Below are 10,292 nucleotides of genomic sequence, written 5' to 3'. Positions count from 1 at the left end.
AAACAACTCTTAAGGCTATAAATTCAAAAAGGGAACTCCTATTAAATTGACAATAAATTTTTTTTAAAAAAGATGTAGACATTCGTATAAATACATAGAGATGACCCGGCTGTTCCACTATATATAGAAGAGATCCCTACTGAGAAAAACGAATGTACAACAATCGATCTAGTATATCATGAAATTTTTCTCCTCTAATCTTATTTTTTACTCCAAAAGTTATCTAAATTCAATTCCTCTTTGATCTTCTATGATGAATTTACTAACCTTCAAAAGTACAAACATTTCTTCCCGTGCAAATTGACTATATACGAGCTGGCACCATAATTGAATCAAGTATTGAAAAGTGGCACTTTGTACAAAACAATGCCTATTAAACCAAGTGTTCAAGATTAATGGGGTCATAGATGTTTATATAGGAAGAGTAGGAATTATTAGGCAACATTTTTAACCCTAGGGACTTCTTCGTAATATATGATTGCACTAGGGACTACTAATAAAATATTTCTTTCCATTAAAGGAACTTCTATAAATGAGGGGTACGAAAGACAATATGTAACAGTGAGGGTAAAAACGACCAAATGGTCTAATGAAGGGAAAAGCTAGCTATTAAATGAATTTTGAAGGATAATTTGGAACCTTTTCCCTTATAAGTATGAACAACAAACATATGGAAAAAGAAAATGAAAAAAATCACTGCAAAGTGAATTATCTTTTTCTTAGTGATCACTCTAATTGGCAAGTAAAAGTAGACTTAGAATCTTGATAAGGATATTGAAGCGACTAGCAAGTTTTGCCTTAGCAAAAGATATATAAAAGCAGTGACCCCATTAGTCTAGCACACTTTGTTTTATAGGCATTTTTGTGTACAAAGTGCCTCTTTTAGGCACTTGAAACAGTTATGGTGGAAACTCATATATGGTAAATTTGAAGAGGAAGAAATTTGGTACTTTTGAAGGTTAGTAGATTCATCACAAAATATCAAGACGAGTTGTATTTTGTTTAACTTTTGGAGTAAAGAAATTAAATTATAAGAGACTAATTACATGATAGACTCGATAGATCCCTATAAATTCTTTTTACTCAGACATATGTATGCATGTAAACGTATTTCTATAAACAACTAGGTGGAATCGTGGTAACAACTCTACATTTGTGTACATATCAACATCTTTCTATAATTTATAATAATTTCCATAGGAGTTCCCTTTTTAAATTTATTGTCTTAAATGTTTCTTTATTTTAAGCTGAAGGTTTACTAGAATGATTGACAATAATAAGCCGATAATGAAAAAAGTTCACGAAGATGAGAACTTGATAGTTGATCTTCTCAATGAGGATACAAAGATGTGTGAGATTTTTCAGGCTATTGTTCAGCTTGTAAAATTCCCAACATATCATATAAATCAATTGAAACATAGAAATGAAAAAATTAACTCTCCAAGAAATTATTAGTCATGTGAGGACTTATGAGGCTAACGAAAACAAAGATAAGATGGAAGTAGTTTCTCTTGATTCTTCTATAATAATCTTCTGAAATCTTCGGGTACTGTTATAATAGACAAGAACAGAAGAAAGTAGCCAAAAAAGAAACATGTGAAAAAAAATCAATTTAACAAGTCGAAGAGTCAAATTAAATAATTTATGGGTCGCAATGCTACCAAGTAATATCAAAGAAAAGGCCAGAACTCAAAGAAGGAAGGACAAATTAATGTTCAAGATCATCTTGCTGAGGGTAATAAAGTGACTTTTTTTTGTAATCATTGAGGCAAATCTAGTGGATAACAAAACTAGCAAGTTGGTAGACACAGGTGCTTTAAGGCATTGCTATGCCAATATGGTGTTGGTCCATGAATTTGTGAGGAGTCCATTAATGGAGAACATCTTTACATGGGTAACTCCACTACAACTAGATATATGTGTAAAAGAAAAGTTTAATATTAACCTTTGAAAAGTTTTACCCTTGAACAATGATTTGTACGTTCCCTCCCTCCATAGAAACTTTACTTTCGGAGCACTTCTCAACAAACTAGGTCTTAAACTTGTTTTGAAGTTAAAAATATAAATATTCCTCGTGGAGGAGAGACTTTGTTAGAATGGGATAGCTTAGTGGAGACCTATTTGTACTAAACATTGTTCAAGTGATAGTCAAAATACAAGTATTTCAAATTCTACTTATATCGTTGAGCTTATTAATTTGTGGCATGGTAAACTAGGTCATATTAATAATTCTTCTATTAAAATACATAGAAAACAGAAATTAATTTCTATGATAGAAATTGATAATTTTTCTAAATGTCCTGTGTGTAGAAGAAAAACATGCAAAAAATACCATTCAAATTTGTTAGTAGTAGAAATATTAAGTCAGTTCAACTAATATAATCACATTTAGCAGATTTCAAGATCACTTTTAGCAAAGGTGGAAAAAAGTATCATATAACTTTTGTTGATGAATTTTTTATATACACTAAGGTATATCTTCTTAAGTCTAAAGATGAGGCTGAAGGAATTTTTATAAATTCGAATAGGCAGAAAATCAATAGATTTAGTTCTTATAGGGGCAATGAATATAATACTAAAAATCTAGAGTATTTTTGTTAGAAAAATGATATTATACATGAGGTTAGTGCTCCCTATACATGGGGAGGAGCAGTCTTGTCTACATGCTATATTCTTAATATAGTCCCTCGTCAATAGTTAGACAGGACCTCATATGAGTTGTGGAAAGAGTTTGTCAGTAACTTGAAATTTCTAAAAGTGTGTGGGTGTTTGACTAATGTTAGTCTACAAGAAATTAAATGAGTGAATGTTGGTTCTAAGACTTTTGATACTGTCTTTATTGATATGCTCAAAATAGTAATCCATATAAATATATGTCTATAAGTTATTATTATATTTTTGAATCAAGAGATGCAAAAGTATTTGAGCATCCTTTGAAATATAATGTTTTGAGTGATCTACAAAATGATACTTCTACATCTATGTTTGTCAATTTTTGTGATGTATAACTTATTTTAATGTTATTTCTAATGAGCATGAAAATAAATATAGAAGGAGTAAAAGACTTTGGATTAGGGCTTGTTTTGTTCTTGATTTTATCGCTACATTCTTCAAATGCAAATTTTGATATTAATGTTTTTAATTATGAAAAACAGTTTATATATTTAATAGAAGAAGATCTTAAGACTTATGATGAAATAATGAAATCAATAAATGTGATGTTTTGGGAAAAGGCTATTAAAAGTGAATTAGACTCTATAGTTTCTAATCAAATTTGGAACTTGTATGATTTGCCTAATGGTTTTAAACAAAGAAGTAACAAGTAGATATTTAAGAAGAAATTGAGACATGATGGTACAGTCTGATAAATATAAGGTGAAAATTGTTATAGGAGTTTTAACCAAAAGAAATGTGTTGATTACTTTGATACTTATTCCCCTGTGATTAAAATAGTGGTCATTAAGACTCTTATTGCTTTATCCTCTATTCATGTCATAGTATTAGATCAAATATGTATCAAAACTACATATCTAAGTGGTAGTTTTGAGGAAGAGATCTATATGAATCAATGTGATGGGTTTGTGGTTTCAGGACAAGAGGGTAAAATATAAAAATTTGGGGAAGTCCTTGTAAGGTCAAAAATAGGTACCTAAGCACTGTTATGAAAAATTTAACGTCACATTAGTGGATAATGACTTTATTATAAGTTTATCTAATACATGTGTTTATTCTAAAACGAAGGTTCAGATTATGTGATTAAGTGTTTATATCTAGATTACATGCTAATATTTGGCCCTAATTTTAATGTTATTAATTAGACAAAGAACTCTTTTTGTTCTAAGTTTGAAATGAAAGATCTTGCTGAAATAAATTTGATTTTGGGAGTTCAATTCAAAAGAATTTCTAATGGTTTCTTTTTGTGTCTGTCTCATTACATTGAAAAGATGTTGAATTTTTTTTGATTGTTTTGACGTATTTCTATCGAGAAGTTCTTATGATCGTAGCATAAAGTTGAGAAAGATTAAAGAATAGAGTGTCTCTCAAACTTAATATGCTAAAAATAATTAGGAGTCTAATATTTCTCATGAACTATGCAGAGCCTGATATAGCTTATGGTGTTAGTAGACTGAGTACATATATACATAATCTCAGTAGTGAACACTGCAGTGGTCTTCATCGATTCCAAGGTATTTGAGAGGTACTATGAATTGGTGTTTGCATTTTAAAAAATTTCCTCTTGTTTTGGAAGGGTATTGTGGTGCAAATTAGGTAACTAATAATGATTAAGTTAGCTTCACTAGTGTCTGTGTTTACTTTTGGTGCAGGTGCTATTTCGTGGAAGACCTCTAAACAAACTTGTATGTCACGTTCTACCTTGAAACCTTAATTCATTGCTCTCGAGTTAGTATGCCAAGAAGCTGAGTGGCTGAGAAATCTTTTGGCAGATATTCCATTATGGGGAAGGTAAGCTTCAGTAGTCTCTTCTCATTGTGACTCATAGGAAGCAATAGGGATTGCCAAAAATAGCGTGTACAATGAAAAACAGAGACATATTCACATTAGACATGGTGAAATTAAATAGTTGTTGAAATTGAGTGTTTTTTCCTTAGAATATATGTGAGTTTTGAAAGAAATTTGATGGATCCTATGATCAAGGGCTTGGCAATGAAAATAATCGTTGAAACGTTGAGGGAGATAGAGATAAAGCACATTGGTTGAGGTAGTATGGTGGACCCGTTAGGCCTAAATATACACTATATTATCTATCCCTATGGTGTGAGGCAATTTTTTTTATATGGTGGAATATTTGAGATAGCCTTGATGGAATCACCTACGTGAGTGTAAAAGTGTTCTCGTCATTTCAGAAAGACTTGGGTTGTCTTTCTAGAGAACTCATAAGATCCAAGGTGTGTGTGTATGACCATAAAAACACTTTGTTAAGATCGGGGAGTTTGCATACAATCAAGGATGTGGATGTATTTTGGGAGTCTGAACTTATGCCCATTTAATTCAAGATTTCTTCACTTTATGGATATGTGTTGTTGACTAATTTCAATTTGTGTCAGTTCAAATTGAAAGATATTGATACTTCAGTATACGTTCCTCCCCCCCCCCCCCTTCAGAAATTATTGTTATTTTTTATCTTTGTGTTAGTTGGAGATTGCGGATATTATTCCTTTTTATTGAATGCAAAGCATAAGTTACATATTTTAACTCTCCATAATTAATCAATTTGAACATTGCTAAGTCGTTAGTATCTGTGAAATTCGAGAGTTACTTCAACATTAATGGCACACATTTATTTCAAATATCAGTTTCTTAACTTCGTATGAATATATGGGAAGTATTCAAAAGACCTGAAGTCACTTTACTTTAAATTTATTATTAAAGTAACACTAATGTTTCATTACATTAATTATATGTTAGTTTCATACATTTCTTTTAATGGACGAAAACGTAAATGATTTTCCTAGTTAAGGGGTATAATTTGGGGAGATAAATACACATTTCATTTAATCTCTGTTTCACCAATTCATTTATTGGCTTAAATAATCTTTATTCCTATTGTGGATTCCTAGGCAATTGTTTTTCTGCAACTACAAACTTTCAGCAACGAGTGCACGCATATGAGAGTAATTGTGGAACCTTGGGGAGCGACCGACTACAATGGTTTGCACCAGAGTCGGTCAAAATAACTTTTAAGGGAATGTCTTACCACGACATAGTGTTTCTGATAAGTAATTTACTAATTTATAATTCTTGTCTAATATGAATATTGTAGTATTTTTACAAACACCTTTCATTTACAATGATTTTGTGTAACCACTTCTTGATTTTCACAACCAACTTTCTCTAAAACACTTTGATACTAAACATAGGGTCTGTGTAGTTCGCATTTATGCTCTTTCTTTGTTTCTGTCTTCTTTGGTTTTGTTCATCCATACCTCATACTTGCCGCAAAGATCAAAGCCCTAGTCCTCTAAAATTTAAGAAAATTCTTACTGTAGATCCCTCATTAGTTAGGTGTAATTATTCTAATCTGAAATCGAGTTCGTGGAACATGAAACAAGATTTGCTGCTCATGAAATGAGATGACTGGACATATCAGTGAACATGAAAAGTTGCAGCAATCCGAAGTCTTAACCTTTCTTATAATCACTTCAGTAGTTGTCACATATCCCCAAATTCAGTAGGTTTCCGAGCTTGACGCATCTTCATCTTCTAGACTCAAATTTCTTAGGTCATATTCCTTATGAAATCTCCCATCTTTCCAAGTTCCAGTCCCTTTCTCTCTCATATAATTTTTCAGATTCACAGCTCATAATTTGTTTGAAGATGGTTATTCTGAATATGATTTAATTAAGAGAGCTTGATCTTACTTCAAGAAACATCTCTTCCACCATTCCTCCAAATTATTCTTATCATTTAACAACTTTGAGCATGGGAAATCCATGATTTTATGGTATAATAGCTGGGAGTATTTTTCACCTGTCCAACCTAGAAAACATGACCTGCGAAACAATGATCAAGTTAGTGCATGCCATCTCTAATATGGTTAGTTCTCAGTTTTGTGAATTTTTCTGATAATTTGCCAAAGTCTATTGGCTATCTAACTTCACCGCATGTTTTGTATTTTCAAAATTGCAACCTTAGAGGGCTTATTCCCCAGTATCTTTTGAATCTGACTCGTGTACAGTATTTGGACCTTCAATACTGGTGTTAATCTGAATTACTAAGATACTTAGAACAATAGTCTTGCAAACTTCGTAAGGAAAAGTTTAAAGCATATTTTAAAAAAACTAGAAAGTTTAAACCAATAAATCATATATTCATATAAAAAAGAACCCTAGGCCCACTCATGTGGTGTTACACAAAGCAAGATTCTCTTTTAACTTATTTATTTTTGAAATCAGACTCCTCTTTTATTAAAAGTTTTGAAATTCATGAAACTTGCAACTTTTACAAAAACATGTGATTTTATATGAAAAGTTGCGACTTTTATGAAGTGTTGCGACTTCTATGAATAGTTGCAAATTTCATGAATAGTTGCAAACTTTATGAAACATTGTGACTTGTCCAATGAGTTTTGACCTTTTCTGATAAGATACAATAAGTGTTTATTCACACTACCCTTTGTTTTCTATAAATAGAGTGGTTTTTGTCATTTTAAAATAACTAAAATTATAAACTTCTTCTTCTTCTGCACAATTCAATATTCGTGTACTTTACTCCTTTTAGTGACTTACTGATACCACTGTTTTTGTGTCAACACACTGGTAAATAGAATTATTTTGTCCTCAGAGGATCTATTCCCTTTAAACCTTGGGTACTAGAATGAAATAATTTCAAGAAATAATGTTCATTCAATGGGATTAATTTTTTCCTATTTCCTTTTATTATTACACATCGTGATATGTTTTTTACACTAATTAATTTATGCTTATTTTATTAATTTTTATTTTCAGTACATGTTTTAAAATTTGTTATTTATGTTTATGCTTTTAATCATTAAGATAAAGAGAATATATGATGTTAGTCAATAGTTTGATGTAATCGTTTGGACTATTGGCATCACGTAGACTAAAATTCTTAACCTTGTAAAATAAATGACTTTGATCTTTCTAGAGTTTTCAATGGCTAACAGATTTATCGAATGTACAAGAAGGGAATTTGATGTTCAAAAACTATGGTGGTACCGCACTACCTTGGAGGTTTATTTATTCAACTTTCTATCTTATCGAGTCATCCAATCGATTAGTGACTTCCAAAAAATGAAGAAATTTTGTGGGATGGTAAGTATTGTAATCAACCTTAATTAGCTTTTGGGGTTCAAATATTGGGTTGGAGTCACTGAATTACCCCTTAAAGTAGGATGAATATATATTAATGAAATATTAAGGAAATAATTATCTCCTTATAAACTTTAGATTAAAAGTCCTCAAAAAATAAAGTTAAAACCATATAAGCCGAAACATAAATAACAAAATATGGCATTTGTCTATAAAAGTAGTATCATCCTCTGCGTATGATTTTGAATAAGGGGCTTTCCAAGACATCATTTAATCCAAACTATTTAACTAACATACATTATTTCATTGAGCTCCAAGAGATAAGTTTTTATATTTTTATTAACTTATCAAGTACACAACTAATTATATAAGATTTATAATATTTAGATTCTATTTGTACAGTTCTTGAGGAGTAGAAAAACTCACTCAACTAATCAATAAAATGTTTGTATTACTTTTTGAAAATATAAATATAAACAATGAAACAATTAAATATCTTTTCTAAAGAGTTTGGTGGTAAACAACTACAGTAAATTGAAGAATTAATAAAATATTCATCAACACTTAGAATCACAAAAATTTGTTTTAAGATTAAAAAACAATCATTTCTTTTTTGGATAAAATATACATGAAAATTTATCGTAGGGATGTACCCTCTAGAGAACACCTATATTATCAAATGTTCAGAAGTAGATTATTGACGTAGTTCACCACCGCACGAAGTGCAGGTAATTTACCTAGTAAAATATAATTTGCAAGAAAATAGAAACACCATTGAAATATGAAAATCGGGCCTACTAAAAACACAGTGGGTCCTTAAAGAAATTATTTCCTCAAGTACCTGAGGTTAATGGAATATACCCTCCTAGATAGAACAATCATACTAGACGTTATATTGGTACCTAAAACTACAGTGTCAGCAAACCACTCAACCTTACTAAAGTACACTAGAATTTGTTCGTGGAGCATAATAAGAAGTTATAAAGTTACAAAAAAATTGTGGTTGAAAGATAAACACATCTTTTCATAGACAACAAAGGGTAGTTTTAACATGTGTTTATTGTGCATTATCTGAAAGGTCACAACCCTTTGAAAAAGTGAAAATCATAACCTTTTATGGGCAAGAACACAATTCATGCTTTCACCCATAGGTTTGTCCATAATTTCCAATCAACGTTTGTTGCGGCTCACTTAAAATCACAAAGGTCTTTTCAAGGCTTGTAATTGAGTTGAGTCCGAAGGGATGGTAATTTAGGCCGAGTGACTACAGATCATCATGAGATGTGCTGCTCACAACACTTCCTTTCTCCTTCTTTCATCATGTTCTTTAGTTCTGGCAAGTCATCCCTTTACTCACTTTCCATGGATTGTTCGGAAAACCTCATTTCTTTTGTACTTTATTCCAAACTTTCTACTTTTCATTCTTTGTTCTTTTTTTTATATATGGAGGGATTCCATTTTTCTCAATCATCATGGGTTAAAGGAGTCTTTCCTTGCACTTCTTACTTTCCCTTTTTCTTTAACCACACCCCCAACTTAGGATTTTCACTACTAAAAAAAAGCCAAAAAGAGACCTAGAAATGGAGACCTCAAAAATAGGTCAATAATAAGAGACCTCATGAGGTCGCTATTTGAATTAATATCTTTTAATATTTTTTTAATGTAGGAGACACCTCGTGAGGTCAATTTAATGAATTTTTTTTTGACCTGACTTATTTAAAATTTATAAATTTTTAATCTAATTCTCATAAAATTAGAGACCTCACGAGGTCTATACTTGTTAAATTAAAAATAATAATTTAATATAATTAAATAGTTAAAAAATTAGAGACCTCATGAGGTCTCTTAAACAAAACAAAAAACCTAGCCAAAATTAAAATAGCTCTCTTTCTTCCTTCTCTCTTTCTCGTCGTCCCTCTCTCTCTGTATCGTCCCTCTCTCTCTCATCTTTCCTCTCCGCCGTCGTCTTCTCCTTCTCCTCTATCCTCCGTCGTCTTCTCCGCCATCGTCTCTGTCTCCGCCGTCGTCTCTGTCTCCGCCGCCAGCTCTCCGCCATTTGCAGTCGTGCTTCAGCAGGTGGAGGTCGCGCCGCCTCCATCTCCGGCATTTGCAGTCGGGCCTCAGCAAGCAGCGTTCCCAACCCTTTGACTCCAGGTAATTTTTTTTAACAAATTAGTTCTTTGAAAATAAGTTAGTTCTAGTGTTAACTTTTTTCTTGAGGGTAGAAAAACAAGTGGAATTGGGATTTTCTTGGTTGTTGAAGGGACGAAGAAACAGAAAGGTTCAATCTTTGTGTGTTACAAGTTTAGTTTCAGATGGTGTTGGGCTTTGTGGAGGCTTGTGAGCCGGCCCGACCCATTACTGAAACCCTAGGTTAACCATTTGGCTTTCCTATAAATATGATCCTTGTATTTGTAATTCTAGAGAGTAGCACAAGTGAAATAAAATCCTCCTGTTACAGTCGTGGAGTAGGGAAACCGAACCACGTTAAATTCTTGTGTG

The sequence above is a fragment of the Solanum pennellii genome, chromosome 12 (assembly GCF_001406875.1).
Source record: "Solanum pennellii chromosome 12, SPENNV200".
Lineage (NCBI taxonomy): Eukaryota > Viridiplantae > Streptophyta > Magnoliopsida > Solanales > Solanaceae > Solanum > Solanum pennellii.
The sequence above is the reverse complement of the archived record's forward strand: the minus strand, read 5'-3'. Positions refer to the sequence as shown.